The sequence below is a fragment of the Chiloscyllium plagiosum genome, chromosome 1 (genome assembly GCF_004010195.1).
Source record: "Chiloscyllium plagiosum isolate BGI_BamShark_2017 chromosome 1, ASM401019v2, whole genome shotgun sequence".
Lineage (NCBI taxonomy): Eukaryota > Metazoa > Chordata > Chondrichthyes > Orectolobiformes > Hemiscylliidae > Chiloscyllium > Chiloscyllium plagiosum.
This window is the reverse complement of record NC_057710.1, coordinates 151,249,138-151,263,343: the sequence shown is the minus strand read 5'-3', so window position 1 is coordinate 151,263,343 and position 14,206 is coordinate 151,249,138. Positions and strand designations below refer to the sequence as shown.

At 41.6% G+C, this 14,206-nt stretch overlaps 1 protein-coding gene and 1 long non-coding RNA gene across 5 annotated transcripts in view; one reads left to right on the top strand and one right to left on the bottom strand.

Annotated features, from left to right (window-relative positions):
- Positions 1–8,904, bottom strand: part of LOC122554445 — a 36,513-nt gene extending 27,609 nt beyond the window's left edge. The window contains exons 1-2 of the long non-coding RNA XR_006313000.1: positions 8,671–8,904; positions 6,858–6,929 (exon numbers count right to left, since the gene is read on the bottom strand). This is a non-coding gene — a long non-coding RNA (uncharacterized LOC122554445). The remainder of the gene's footprint in view (positions 1–6,857; positions 6,930–8,670) is intronic.
- Positions 1–14,206, top strand: part of nr3c2 (nuclear receptor subfamily 3, group C, member 2) — a 326,244-nt gene that overhangs the window by 292,861 nt on the left and 19,177 nt on the right. The gene's annotated exons all lie outside the window — the stretch shown is intronic.

Sequence of the window (14,206 nt, the reverse complement as noted above, 5' to 3'; positions counted from 1 at the left end):
ATGTGTTGCTGGAAAAGCGCAGCAGGTCAGGCAGCATCCAGGCATGCTGAAGAAGGGCTTATGCCCGAAACGTCGATTCTCCTGTTCCCTGGATGCTGCCTGACCTGCTGCGCTTTTCCAGCAACACATTTCCAGCTCTGTACCATCACTAGTCTTGGCTCCGGTCTACAGCATGGAGGTAAAAGTCCACATTGCTGCAATTACTCAGACTCCACTGGGGAGCAAGTGGCCTCTTAGTGAATTGTCTGGTGTGGATCAAACTAATGTGAACAGTGTGGGGTTTGATTTCTATTCCGGCTGAGGTGGATTTAGGACCTCCATCCTTACCCTACCTATGCTGAAGATTGTGACATTGTGTATTGGACCTACTTTCAGGTAGAGTATTGAAGAAGAAGTATAGGAAACCTTAGAATCTAGAAAGAAAGTGTGAATCAAAGAGTGGAGCTGAGAAGCAGACTCAAACTTTTTTTTAAAATCTTTCAGAGAGGGACAGAGAAACTCTGCAAAGTAACTTATAAAAGAAAGAAAGAAAGCAGAAAAGGTGCTCATTGTAAACATGTAGTTTTAACACTCGATTTAGCAAGTGGGAGAAACGCAATACATCATTCTTTCTTCCCTCTTGTTTTTCTCTACTGCTAAAGTTGCATAAAAGAAACTGGAAGACTGCTTGCTACTAACATCCCAAGTAGAGTCTCTATTACAGTACTATTATAGTAATTGGGAATGAAGATAGATGTTAGATGAAACCACCAAGCCTTCAAATTTGAACCACATTTGAAACAATTAAGTGCTACAGCAAACGTACATTATGATTAAGACTTTGTGAAATGGATCGTGGGAAATTAAGAGGGTTCAGTGGGTTGTGTACTTTTGTCAGTCATGATCACAAATCAATGCATTATTCTGCATATATAGGAATTAATAAATCAGGTCATTAAACCAGAGTTAAAACCACAGTGCTTTGCTCTAGTGATTGGATGACTGGAGTAGCCGCTGTTAAGGGCATTCATACCTATGGCTTGATATTTACAGGATTGCAGGTAGGAAGTCCATGCATCATGCTGTTCCTGATGTGTACTGCAATTTTACCATTGGTATGGAAGGTTTTGGGCAGATCGCTTGCTCGAGGGCAAACTGATGCCTTTAAATACCGAACAGTCAAGGGCCTTCTCCCACAGTTGCTGCAATTACCTTGTTAAAAAAGCCTTGAGCCTTGGTGCCCAAGAGGTTGCTGGGCTCATTGATGTATTCATGTGAACCCCTCCCAAAGTGTGATTTCTACCCTGTTCTCCTCATCCCCTCACCACCATCCTCCACCCCTCCTCAACCTACTCCTGCAAATCCCTAAAGTGGGATTTCAGCCTAGGGAAGGGAGAACTTCCCACCTGAAGCTATTTGGACTGTAGACCGTTCAGTGCTGGTGAGGCAAGCCCAACCAGTAGAAGTGGACTTGCCACTGATGTTTGGGATTTCAACCCCAGTGAAAAATTTTGCCATGTATCCTACCAGAAAGCAGAACCCTCTGCAAGAAAGGGATCCGAGTAAACCTAAACCATTCTTAAGGAACGAGGACTACGGAGGTCATTCTGTTGTCTAATGCAAAACATATATCAGAAGCGTTTAAAGTCCAGACTGTCAATATTGCTTTCTTGTGTGAAATGCATAAATCAAGTTACAGATTTCTATAAGAGACTGCAGATCCCTCAACACATGAAACCCTCTACATTATGTACAATCATTTTTGTAATGCTTCACACCTTAAGCAGTTGCAATATAGTTGACTGTTTTGGTGATACATGGATGAATAGTGAATTTTATTCAGAATGTGTAGTTCAGTTTCAAAATCCTTACCAGTACATAAGAAAAAATTGCATCTATGTTTTCAAAGAAAATGAGCCAAATTAACAGTTTTATGCTAATAATGTGTGAATGACATCATGAGGGATGGGGTTGGAGTATCTGCACAGGCACCCCTGAAGAATAAGTCAGAGATTTTCCATTTTGCAACCTAAGTGTCAAAGCAGCTGGATTTAGTGGCAACTGACTCTCTGCCTCTGCAATGGGAAAGCTTTCTGAATGGATCTCCAATCAGCTGGCCAGAAAGCTCCTTGGTGAATTGTGAGTCTCAACATTTAAGTTTCGGTTCAGGAACAAAGGTACAGCAGTGTCTGGGTCCTAGAAATCCTGGCTGGGGATCTCGTCGTCGGGTGATCTAATGACAAGAGGGTGAGTCATTTTTATTTTGGGTCTTACAGAGTGGGGTCAATGGAAGAGGAGGAGAGGAGGCAGAGGCTGTGTGGTGTTTTTCAGCAGCCACCCCTTTGATTGATTGCCACCAGATTAGGGCAGCTGGAGGCCCCAGTCCCATACTGGCCAGTTGCCCTGTCTGCTTTTAATTGGGCTGTTGGTGATCTGAGCCCTTGGAGTACCTGTTAATTGACAACTTAAGGCTCTTTTTGCTAAACAATCAAGGTCACCAATAGACTATCTCACCCAGCATTAATTGATGAGAAGGGGGTGAGTGCCTCTCACTCAATTATTTGCCCTTCTTGACACCATCCTCACCTTCTCCAGGGATGCAAAAATTTGTGTCCCTAGCTTGCAAAATTCAGAAGCATGCCACCATTGGTCTATATCTGTACTAAAGCCTCTCACGTGAGGAGTGGACGGAGCAGTTGAAAATTCACTAGCAAGATCCATGACATTTGACTTAAACATAAAAATCACCAAGTAAATGGGTATGTAGCCCACTGTATTCTACATAAAGAATTTAAAAGAAAATGTGGAGGGGGACGGTGGTTAGGTAAGTAAGTTTGCAGATTGGCCAGGTGGTTGACAGTAAGAAAGAAGGTCTTACATTAAGATAAAAGAATACAGATGGATTGGTCAGATGAGTTGATCAATGACAAATAGAATTTAACACTGTTACTTGGAAGATGATGTACTTTCGAAGATGCTGAAAATGTGTTGCTGGAAAAGCGCAGCAGGTCAGGCAGCATCCAAGGAGCAGGAGAATCGACGTTTCGGGCATGAGCCCTACTTCAGCATCTGCAGTCCTCACTTTCTCCTAGTACTTTCGAAGATGAACAAGTAAGGGAGTACACAATGAATGGCAGAACACGAGGAACTGCATAAGAACAGGGGAATCTTGGGGTGCTTTTCCACAGATCTCTGAAGGGGGCAGAACAAGTTAATAGGGTAGTTGTAGCAGTTTTCTGTTTCTCGCTAATTAAATTTCATATGCAGGCCTTGAGTAATTGACACGTTTATTCATGATATCATGGGAAGGGAGTAGTGACCACTCAGCATGACTGGACCGTGACCTCTCCGCCAAGGTACAGGGTTTCACAGATTATCTAGAATTACAAATGACTGACCGTTAATTACAGAACATTGCATGTCTAGCAACATTAGGCAGTCTAACATTAGGTGGTCACGTAGCACAGTTTGCAGAAATTAGTAGTTGATAAACAGTGGCGTGGTTCTAACAGAGCTCCCATATAGAGAGAGAGAGAGAGAGAGAGAAACGTATCAGTGGGTGAGAAGAGACAGCAGCAAAGTCAGCAAAAGAATTCTCATAAACAACTTCAGTTAGAAAACAACTCAGCTAAAAAAATGGTTCCCTCCGAGGACAGCCCAGTCAGGGTCCTAAAAATGGTTTCCACTGTAGTTAAGGAGGAATAAGGGACATTTGCCTTTCAGTTGGTGCGATAGATTATAAAAGCAGGAAGGTTATGCTGAAGTTGTAAGCACTTTGGTTAGGCCACAGTAGGAGTACTGTGTGCAGTTCTGATCACTACATTATAGGAAGAATGTGACTGCACTGGATGGGGTGCAGAGAGATTCACCAGTATGCTGCCTGGGATGAAGCAGTTTAGCTATGAAGACAGATTGGATAAGTTTGGGTTGTTTTCCTTAGAGCGCAGAGTAATTAAAGAGGACTTGATTGAGTTATATAAGATAAAGAGGGACATAAACAGAATGGATAGGAAGCAGATCTTCCCCTTCGTTGAAGGACCAATAACAAAGTGATGTCATTTTAAGGTAAAAGTTAGGAGATTTGGAGTAGATTTGAAGAAAAATGTTTCCATCCAAAGGGGTGATGCGAATTTGAAATGTGCTATCTGGCAGGATAGTTGAGGTGGAAAACCTCACAACCTTTAAAACGTGCTCGAGTGAACACTTGAAACATTGTAACATTCAAGGTTATGGGCCATGTACCGCTATGTGGACTAGTGTATATTTAGAAAGTTTTTGTCAGTGTGGACTTAGTGGGCTGAAGGGCCACTTCTGTACTGTATGATTCTCTGATTCTATATGCCCTACTACCCCACTGAAATTACTTGTCTGCAACACAGGCTTTTGCACAATAGCTTAACTGATACCTGTGGGCAGTGTTATTGCTAAGTAGTTTTGGGGCTTCCAAAATCCAGAACTGCAATTGGAAATGGCCAATGAGGAGGACATTCAAATTCTCCATAGGGGTCACAAAGACAATCCCAACCTCCGAAGTGCTGCCTAAGTTATCGTGATCCAAGGCCCTCCCAAAGCATGCAAAGGCCATACAAAGTCAGCAAATTAGATGAAATTAACTTTTGTAGTCAAAGCTTTCATGGTGTCAGGTTTCCTAATTCCCATTATCACCTTGTTTGTTCTGGGACAAAAGTCTGGCCCAGAGTTTTTGAGGCAAAGGTCTTGGGGAAAGAAATACAGAGTATATAGCCGAGGAGTCTGATGGCGAAGTTCGGACATATGCACAGGCGATTACAGACAGAAAGATGAAGAACTCAGTTGGAGGAGCTGTAGTACTTGAGGATAAATATTTAGAGAGAGGCAAGACCATCAACGAGTTTAAATAGGCAAAAAAAAGTTGAAGGGCAGTAGGTGGTATTTTTAAAGGTAAAGGGGTGACTATTGCATTTTTGGAAGGGAGTTGCCCAGTGGCTAAATAGGGAAAGCCATTTATAATGGCAGGTAGTGTCAGGGCTAGGATGGGAAATCAGATGGTAAGAAATATATGGAGGAGGGGTTACAGGATCTGATGGAAAAGATAAGCTCAGAGATGGCATGTGAGGCAATAGAAGATCAACAGGTACGGTGAGGGTTTTGGGCTAGAATGGGAGCTGAGGAGAATGAATACTTGTTGGAAAGGACATTTGTTGAAAACAATTAAATTGATGATCCCTATCTTAATGAAAACATGTTCTTGTCATATTGCTAAATTTAAGGTAGAAAATCAGTGGAGAAAGGTTTAAGAAACAGTTGCTGATGGTCAAAGGTAACTGAGGATTGTCTTTCTTCCCAGAATGATCTTAGAGGCTCTTTTCATAAAATTTGGTCCCGTCAGATCTGGCAGCCAGTTGTTTGTCACATATGCCTAAATCTGTTTATTTGAACCTGTAGGTTATGCTGGGAAGTACTATGAATGTTTTACAGGAACATTGGCATCAATCTTATAAAATTAGCTGAACAATTAATAATAGCGGCAATTTTGTGGCAAATAATATTGCAAAGGTTAGAATTAGAAGGAATAATAAATTGGCCCTAGCTCTAAAATTCTGACAGCTTCAATATATAGTGTTGCCACAAGCTTTGAAATACCAATTAAACCAGCTATTTCTTCTGAAGGGAAGAGATCTAATCCAGTTACCTTCAAGAAAACTGCTAGTTACATGGTGTACTCTGTAAGGTGTACGTCATATTTGAAGTTGGCTTTAATGTGTGCCATCAAACTGATTTCGGAACATCGAATATTACAGCCCAGTTCAGCCTGTCCATGGCAAACTCTCTTCAAAGAGAAATTTAGAAGTTCAGCTGCCCAGTCGTTTCCCATTAGCCATTCGAATGACATTTCCTTGGTTTGGAAAGCCTTGATTAAATTTAATGAGGTTTAAAAATCTCTAAAATTACAATAGCAATAGATTCTATATTGTAGTCTTTGTTATAGACCTTCTTTCGATTGTATGATGTTGTATTAGTGATTTTCTGAAGGTGTGCACTTGACAGCAATTCCCTGTTGCTACCAACACAAATCGAGACATTGTCCTCCATAAATAGATGAATGACACTAGGATCCAAAGGATGATAGTGTCCTGTGTAACTGAATATTCATTAGACTGTTGAATTAGAGTAACTAAACAGCAGTTGTTCAAGCAAACAACTTGTCGAAAGCTTCCCATCAACAAATAAACTTATCATCGACCTGGAAAAGAAGACATTGGATGCAAAACAGAGGAAGAAACAAATATCTTAGATTACATTTTTTTTAGATTAGATTAGATTAGATTACTTTACAGTGTGGAAACAGGCCCTTCGGCCCAACAAGTCCACACCGACCCGCCGAAGCGCAACCCACCCATACCCCTACATTTACCCCTTACCTAACACTACGGACAATTTAACATGGCCAATTCACCTGACCTGCACATCTTTGGACTGTGGGAGGAAACCGGAGCACCCGGAGGAAACCCACGCAGACACTGGGAGAGTGTGCAAACTCCACACAGTCAGTCGCCTGAGGCGGGAATTGAACCCGGGTCTCCAGCGCTGCGAGGCAGCAGTGCTAACCACTGTGCCACCGTGCCGCCCAGACGGTCCAACAATTAGGACAATATAACAGGTAAATTGAATTTCCACTTGCATTTTAGAAATCCTTACACAAAGATGTGTATAAATTTAGTATATATACAATTCTCTTCTCCATAATCAGAAATAATTATTGAAAGAACAGCTGTTACAACTTTCAGAATTCTCCAGTATATCCCTGCAGTACTTGCAATGAAATTTCTTCCAATATTGGACAATACCTACCACATCAAAAAACTTGAACAAAACTAATATGGATTCAAAGCAATTACCATAATAGCATGTCCTATGTACGAATTACAACGCTTCATTCTATTTGCTGGTGTCCAGGTTCACTGCTGAAACTTGAAAGCAAATAACATGAGAAGGGTATTAGAAAAAATTGTACTGTGAATTAGAAACTACTTTCACCACAACTGAAATGGAATCTGATTTTAGAATCATGTGGAAAAGCCTTTTGAAAATCAGAAAAAGTCTGAATGGTAGTGACTTGGAGGGGTGAATAAGTGTTGTTGGGTTTGTACTAGTGTAGCATATTGACTATAGATAAAGGAGCAGAATGAGACCAATTGGCCCATTGAGACTACTGCACCAATTGATCATGGCTGATACGTTTCTCAACCCTCACAATCCTGTCTTAAATACATTTGATGACTAGCAATGAGTTCCATAGATTAACCACTGTCTGGCTGAAGAAATTCCTCCTTATCTCAGATGGGATGGCATGGTGGCTCAGTGGTTAACACTGCTGCCTCACAGCGCCAGGGACCCAGGTTCGATTCCACCATTGGGTGACTGTGTGGAGTTTGCACAGTTTCCCCTTGTCTGCATGAGTTTCTGCTGGGTGCTCTGGTTTCCTTCCACAGTCCAAAGTTAGGTGGATTGGCCATGTTTATTGCCCATAGAACATAGAACATTTCAGCACATTACAGGCCTTTGACCCTCAATGTTGCGCCAATCTGTGAAACCAATTTGAAACCCATTTAACCTACACTATTCCATTTTCATCCATATGTCTATCCAATGACCATTTAAATGCTCTTAAAGTTGGCAAGTCTACTACTGTTGCAGGCAAGCCGTTCTACGCCCCTACTAATCTCTGAGTAGAGAAGCTACCTCTGATATCTGTCCTATATCTGCCACCCCTCAATTTAAAGCTATGTCCCCTCGTGCTAGCCATCACCATCCGGGGAAAAAGGCTTTAACTGTCCACCCTATCTAACTCTCTGGTTATCTTATATGTCTCAATTAAGTCACCTCTCAACGTTCTTCTCTCTAACGAAAACAGCCTCAAGTCCCTCACCCTTTCTTCATAAGATCTTCCCTCCATACCAGGCAACATCCTAGTAAATCTCCTCTGAACCCTTTCCAAAGCTTCAACATCCTTCCGATAATGCAGTGGCCAGAACTGTATGCAATACCCCAGAGTTTTGTACAGCTTAGTGTCCAACGATGTTTAGATTAGGTGCATTGGCCATGGTGGGGGTGTAAGGGAGAGGAATGGATCTGGGTGGGATGCTCTTCAGATGGTGGAATGCAGATTTGTCGGGCCAAATGGTCACTGTCGGGATTCTATATCATTCTATATCTCAGTTGTAAAGGGTCATCCTTTCATTCTGAGGGTGTTTGCTCAGATCCTAGTTTCTCTTCTATTAGTGGAAACATCATCTCCACATCCACTGTCTCTGGGCCTCTCAGTATTCTGTAAGCTTCAGTCAGATCCCCCCTCATCCTTCAAAACCCCATCGAGTATGGAACTAGAATCCTCAACAGCTCCTCTTTGACAAGCCCTTCACCCCCACGATCTTGCTCAACTGTCTCCAATGCCATCACATCTTTCCTTAGATACGGGGTTCAAAATTAAACCTGCATGTCACCTGAAGAGAATTCTGCTCTAGGACTCCTGTGTTTCTTTGTCGTTTAGATTTCTGAAGTCTTTCCCCATTTAGAAAATAGTCTAAGAAACAAGCAACTCTGCCATCTGTGCTCAGTCCAGTTATATCATAAGAAAATTAAGTCTGTCAGTGTGCACCTAGGGATTACCAGACTACACTGGCGGATACAATTGTTTGGATTAATACATACCATTTTCCAATACGCTCCAGGGTATTTGTGAGATTGTGGAAGGCTGAGTTTCTGTTTCAAATGGTTTGCATGTTCTTTAGTTTGCTGCTGCAGCTCCTGCATATAAAATGTTCCCAATGTATAATTTCAATGGGTATCATTCACGCCCTTGGTGTGAGAATTTGACATTGGCCTGTGTCTCATCACACTACTCTTCTGAGATAATTATAGCACAAGGAATAAGTGCATTGCATGCTCTGGAAATGTGAAGAATTTATCCTCACATCAGAGAGGCACTGACTAGATTATGAACTTTAAAAATAGCTGAAGAATGGCAGACTTAATTCATAGCAATGAATGAGTTTGCACTTAGTTGATAGCAACCTGTTTAACCTGAGCATGTAAACAATTGTGTTACTTTAAAAATTGTTGCTGAAAGGGAAGATTTTCTTTGGCAATAAATTGCATTTTGCATTTAACAAACTGCTAAAACTCCGGGTGTATACTTTCTTTCCTGGTTCGTTCCCTGGTTGGGCGACACGGTGACACAGTGGTTAGCACTGCTGCCACACAGCGCCAGAGACCTGGGTTCAATTCTCGCCTCGGGCAACTGTCTGTGTGGAGTTTGCACATTCTCCCCGTGTCTGCGTGGGTTTCCTCCGGGTGCTCCGGTTTCCTCCCACAGTCCAAAGATGTGCAGGTAGGGTGAATTGGCCATGGTAAATTGCCCATAGTGTTAGGTGAAGGGGTAAATGTAGGGGAATGGGTCTGGGTGGGTTGCTCTTCATAGGGTCGGTGTGGACTTGTTGGGCCAAAGGGCCTGTTTCCACACTGTAAGTAATCTAAAAACCAAAGTTGCTTTCTTATCATGCACTGAGGCTAAACAAAAGGTTTAGTTCTGGTACTTTGGGGGTCCCGTTTTATGCTTTGACCTTTACTTATTTCACTTGTTTCCATACCATCCATTTCAAGTTCTAAGATTTTGTGCAGGGAGTAATGTATAAGTATGTGTAGAGGATTGGTTAGCAAACAGGAAACAGAGAGTAAGCTTAAATGCGCAATGGTTGGCCATAGGAATTATTGCTGGGCCTCACCTATATCCAATTCATATCAATGTTCTGGATGAAAGGACTGAGTGTATGGTTACTAAATTACTTGATGAACTAAAATAGATAAGAAAATAGGTTGTGAAGAGGACGTGAGGAGTCTGCAAAAGGATGTAAATAGATTGTGTATTTAAGCAGTTAAGTAAGGTTACGTAGTTAACAAATTTTTTACAGATAAAGTATAAAGTAGGAAAATGTCCACCTTGACTAACAAGGGGCTCAAATGTTACTGGGCAAGGTGGAAATATGGAGTTGAGATCACAATCAAATCAGTCATGATCTTATTGATGGAGCAGGCTTTAGGAGCCAAATAATCTTCTCCTGATCATAATCTATATGTTTGTATGTATGTTCAGAGTATGTCACAAAATATCCAAATGAAGCACAACAGCAAATGCAAAATTGGATTAGGAAGGACTGAGGTTTCCACAGGTATGGTTGGGTGCTTTACTAAGTCAGGAGCCTCATGCTTGTTTTAAGACACCATTCTCAAAATAGTATAAGGAAAATGGATTCCAGCAAATTAAACAGTGACCCTAAGAGACAATACCCGGGATAAGGGCGTCGAGAGGGATGGTGCTTGGGGCTTATTGGTTCCCAACCATTTCCTTTCCAACCTCGTTTCCCCCCCCCCCGGAAACAGCACCACCAACCCTGTGTTCATGTTGAGGGATCAAGGCGGGCTTCTGGGACCAGGCAAGATGCCTCCATAGGTCTGTGTTTCTATGTCCCATTCACCCTCCACCCTGGGACTTGTAATCCCTGAAGATTCCATACCCTCCATGCCAAGTTCCTTTTGGTTATTCATCCAGTACTAAACAATATAACCAGCTTTTTTTAGTGAAGCCATTGCCCTGGCTGTTATATTGAATTTGTATTAAGATTGGAATCTCTTTCGGGGTAGAAGTGACCTGTACAAGAAGGAGGAGCTGCAGAAAATGGGGGAGATACTAAACGAGTATTTTGCATCAGTATTTGCTGTGGAAAAGGATATGTAAGATATAGACTGTAGGGAATTGGATGGTGACACCTTGCAAAATGTCCATATTATAGAGGAGGAAATGCTGGATTTCGTGAAACAGGTAAAGGTGGATAAATCCCCAGGACCTGATCAGGTGTACTCTAGAACTCTGTGGGAAGCTAGAGAAGTGATTGCTGGGCCTCTTGCTGAGATATTTGTATCATCGATAGTCACAGGTGAGGTGCTGGAAGAGTGGAGGTTGGCTAACTGGTGCCACTGTTTAAGAAGGGTGGTAAGGACAAGCCAGGGAATTATAGACCAGTGAGCCTGACCTCGGTGGTGGGCAAGTTGCTGGAGGGAATCCTGAGGGACAGGATGTACATGCATTTAGAAAGGCAAGGACTGATTAGGGATAGCCAACATGGTTTTGTGTGTGGGAATTCATGTCTCACAAACTTGATTGAGTGTTTTGAGGAAGTAACAAAGAGGATTGATGAGAGCAGAGCGGTAGATGTGATCTATATGGACTTCAGTAAGGTTCCCCATGGGAGACTGATTAGCAAGGTTAGATCTCATGGATACAGTGTGAACTAGCCATTTGGATACAGAACTGGCTCAAAGGTAGAAGACAGAGTGTGGTGGTGGAGGGTTATTTTTCAGACTGGAGGCCTATGATCAGTGGACTGCCACAAAGATCGGTGCTGGGTCCCCTACTTTTTGTCATTTACATAAATGATTTGGATGCAAGCATAAGAAATACAGTTAGTAAGTTTGCAGATGACATCAAAATTGGATGTGTAGTCGACAGCGAAGAGGGTTACCTCAGATTACACCAGGATCTTGACCAGATGGGCCAATGGGCTGAGAAGTGGCAGATGGAGTTTAATTCAGATAAATGCGACATGCTGCATTTTGGGAAAGCAAATCTTAGCAGACTTATACACTTAATGTAAGGGAAAGTTGTTGTGAAACTTGAAAGGGTTCAGAAAAAATTTACAAGGATGTTGCCAGGGTCAGAGGATTTGAGCTATAGGGAGAGGCTGAACAGGCTGGGGCTGTTTTCCCTGGAGCGTCGGAGGCTGAGGGTGACCTTATAGAGGTTTACAAAATTATGAGGGGCATGATTTTGTAAATAGGCAGTCTTTTCCCTTGGGTGGGGGAGTCCAGAACTAGAGGGCATAGGTTTACGGTAAGAGAGGAAATATATAAAAGAGACCTACGGGGCAACTTTTTCACACAGAGAGTGGTACATGTATGGAATGAGCTGCCAGAGGAAGTGGTGGAGGCTGGTACAATTGCAACATTTAAGAGGTTTTTGGATGGGTATATGATTAGGAAGAGTTTGGAGGGATATGGGCCGGATGCTGGCAGGTGGACTAGATTGGGTTGGGATATCTGGTCGGCATGGACGGGTTGGACCGAAGGGTCTGTTTCCATGTTGTATATCTCTATGACTCTATCTCCAGGGGAAAGTGAAGTGAAACTCCTTGATCACTCAGAGAAAGTGCAGTAGGTGTAACAACAGGAACCAAAGCCCTAACGTGCAGATCCGTTCAAAAATGGGATCCTGGACTCTGAAACACATAAAGTGTATCAAATGTTCCTCTGGTCTAGACAACAGTGGATGAACTGAGAATGAACCTTGATAATGCATTTTAATGTTCAAACAATAAAGAATGATTAGGCATATAGTTCTACTGTTTTGATCAATACCACACTCCTGCTTCTACTATAAATTAGCACACTGCACAGATGAAGAAGCAGCGCTTCGAAAGCTAGTGTCTCCAAATAAACTTGTTGAACTATAACCTAGTGTTGTGTGATAATTAACTATGTCCACCCCAGTCTAACACCAGCACCTCCAAATCAGATACACACGGGCTGTGAAATTGATCCTCAAAAGCAAATGATCATAACAACCAAACTGCTAAAACTAAATAGTGCATTTTTTTTGTGTGGAAGTTGTCAATGTTCATGAGAACACATAAGGAAGCTTGAAATGTGTCTGTTGATCTTCTGCATTTCACATAAGACAGAATATCTGCTTTGTGACATGTACATTTACCCCATTGCCAAATGTAGGCAGCTGTATTTTCTTTTCTTTGGATCTAAGAAATTACAGCTGCCTACATTTGGCAATGGGGTAAATGTACATGTCACAAAGCAGATATTCTGTCCATATGTGGAATGCAGAAGATCAATGACTGCAAACCATGAAGAAAAGATTCATCAGGATTGCAAACTGTTGAAAAACTAGCAGATTAAGCAAGAAGCAGGAGAACAAGATGAAAGTTTATAGAAAGAAGAGGAGCAACAGAACAAATGCAAAATAGACCAGGAGAGGATTATAGGAATAAGCAATCATTTCCATTTATTTATCTTTGTGTTGTGATTGATGATTGTTTAGAAGTAAATTGAATTTATGATAGCTTTCTGACCGAGTAACTGATGATGGCCTCATCTAATAAGACCATTAGATACAGTGTGATTTTTTAAAACAAATTTATACTCAGAAAATGATGTGCAGCAAACATCCAAAATATAGGCTGGCTGCAAGTAAGACTTTTCTCCAGGCGAGAAAATTTGGATAATTCCCCCTTCTCCTTGCTCTCACTGTTGTAAACACCTCATTAGTAAGAGAAGTTCCACATTTTCCAGAAAAAGTCGTACATTAGGGGAATGCAGGTTGGCGATAGGTTCCCAATTCTCTGGCCAAGTCTGCATTCTGCAAGCATGAATGTCTGCGAGGAACACAGAATCAAGGAATGTCCCGGTTGAGAACAAAGATTTTAACTGTTAGCAATGAGTAGCAGCAGGTTGTCCTCTTGTCACATGCCTTGCCTGCTTTCCTTATCCCTATAAAATGGGCTTCAGGATCTTCTTCCTGGCAGGGAACAAATTGAGCCCATAGTGTTTCAAACTCAAAACAATTCCAGGACAAAACGTAATCTGAAAAACTACTGATGCTGAATTCACAAGTGCACAGTTAGAAATCAATATCAATATTATCGCAGAGCATCCTCAATTTCATTAGATTCAAGTCCTGTGGACAGTATATATTGCACTTAGATCCAAAGAAAAGTATTACAGCTGCCTACATTTGGCAATGGGGTAAATATACACGTCACAAAGCAGATATTCTGTCTGTAGTTTAATAATGAATACTAGATCATATCATATCTAGAAAACATAAATAGGAGAGTAAATCACCCTTACAGCAGTGGAGTTTTCATTACCTAAACTCCTCAAACCCAATTATAACATTTCTGATAATTGTACACAGAATCAAATCAAACCTTGATAATGGTTTACCAAGTCTAACAATAATGTTATTAAAAAAGTAAAATACTGCCAATGCTGGAAATCTGAAACAAATGGTTGGAAGAAAGTCTGGCAGCATCTATGGAGAGAGGAACAGAGTTAATGTCTTGAGTCCAATATGACTCTAAGAGACAAAGACTGTTGTGGTCTCAAAAATGCAAACTGTCTC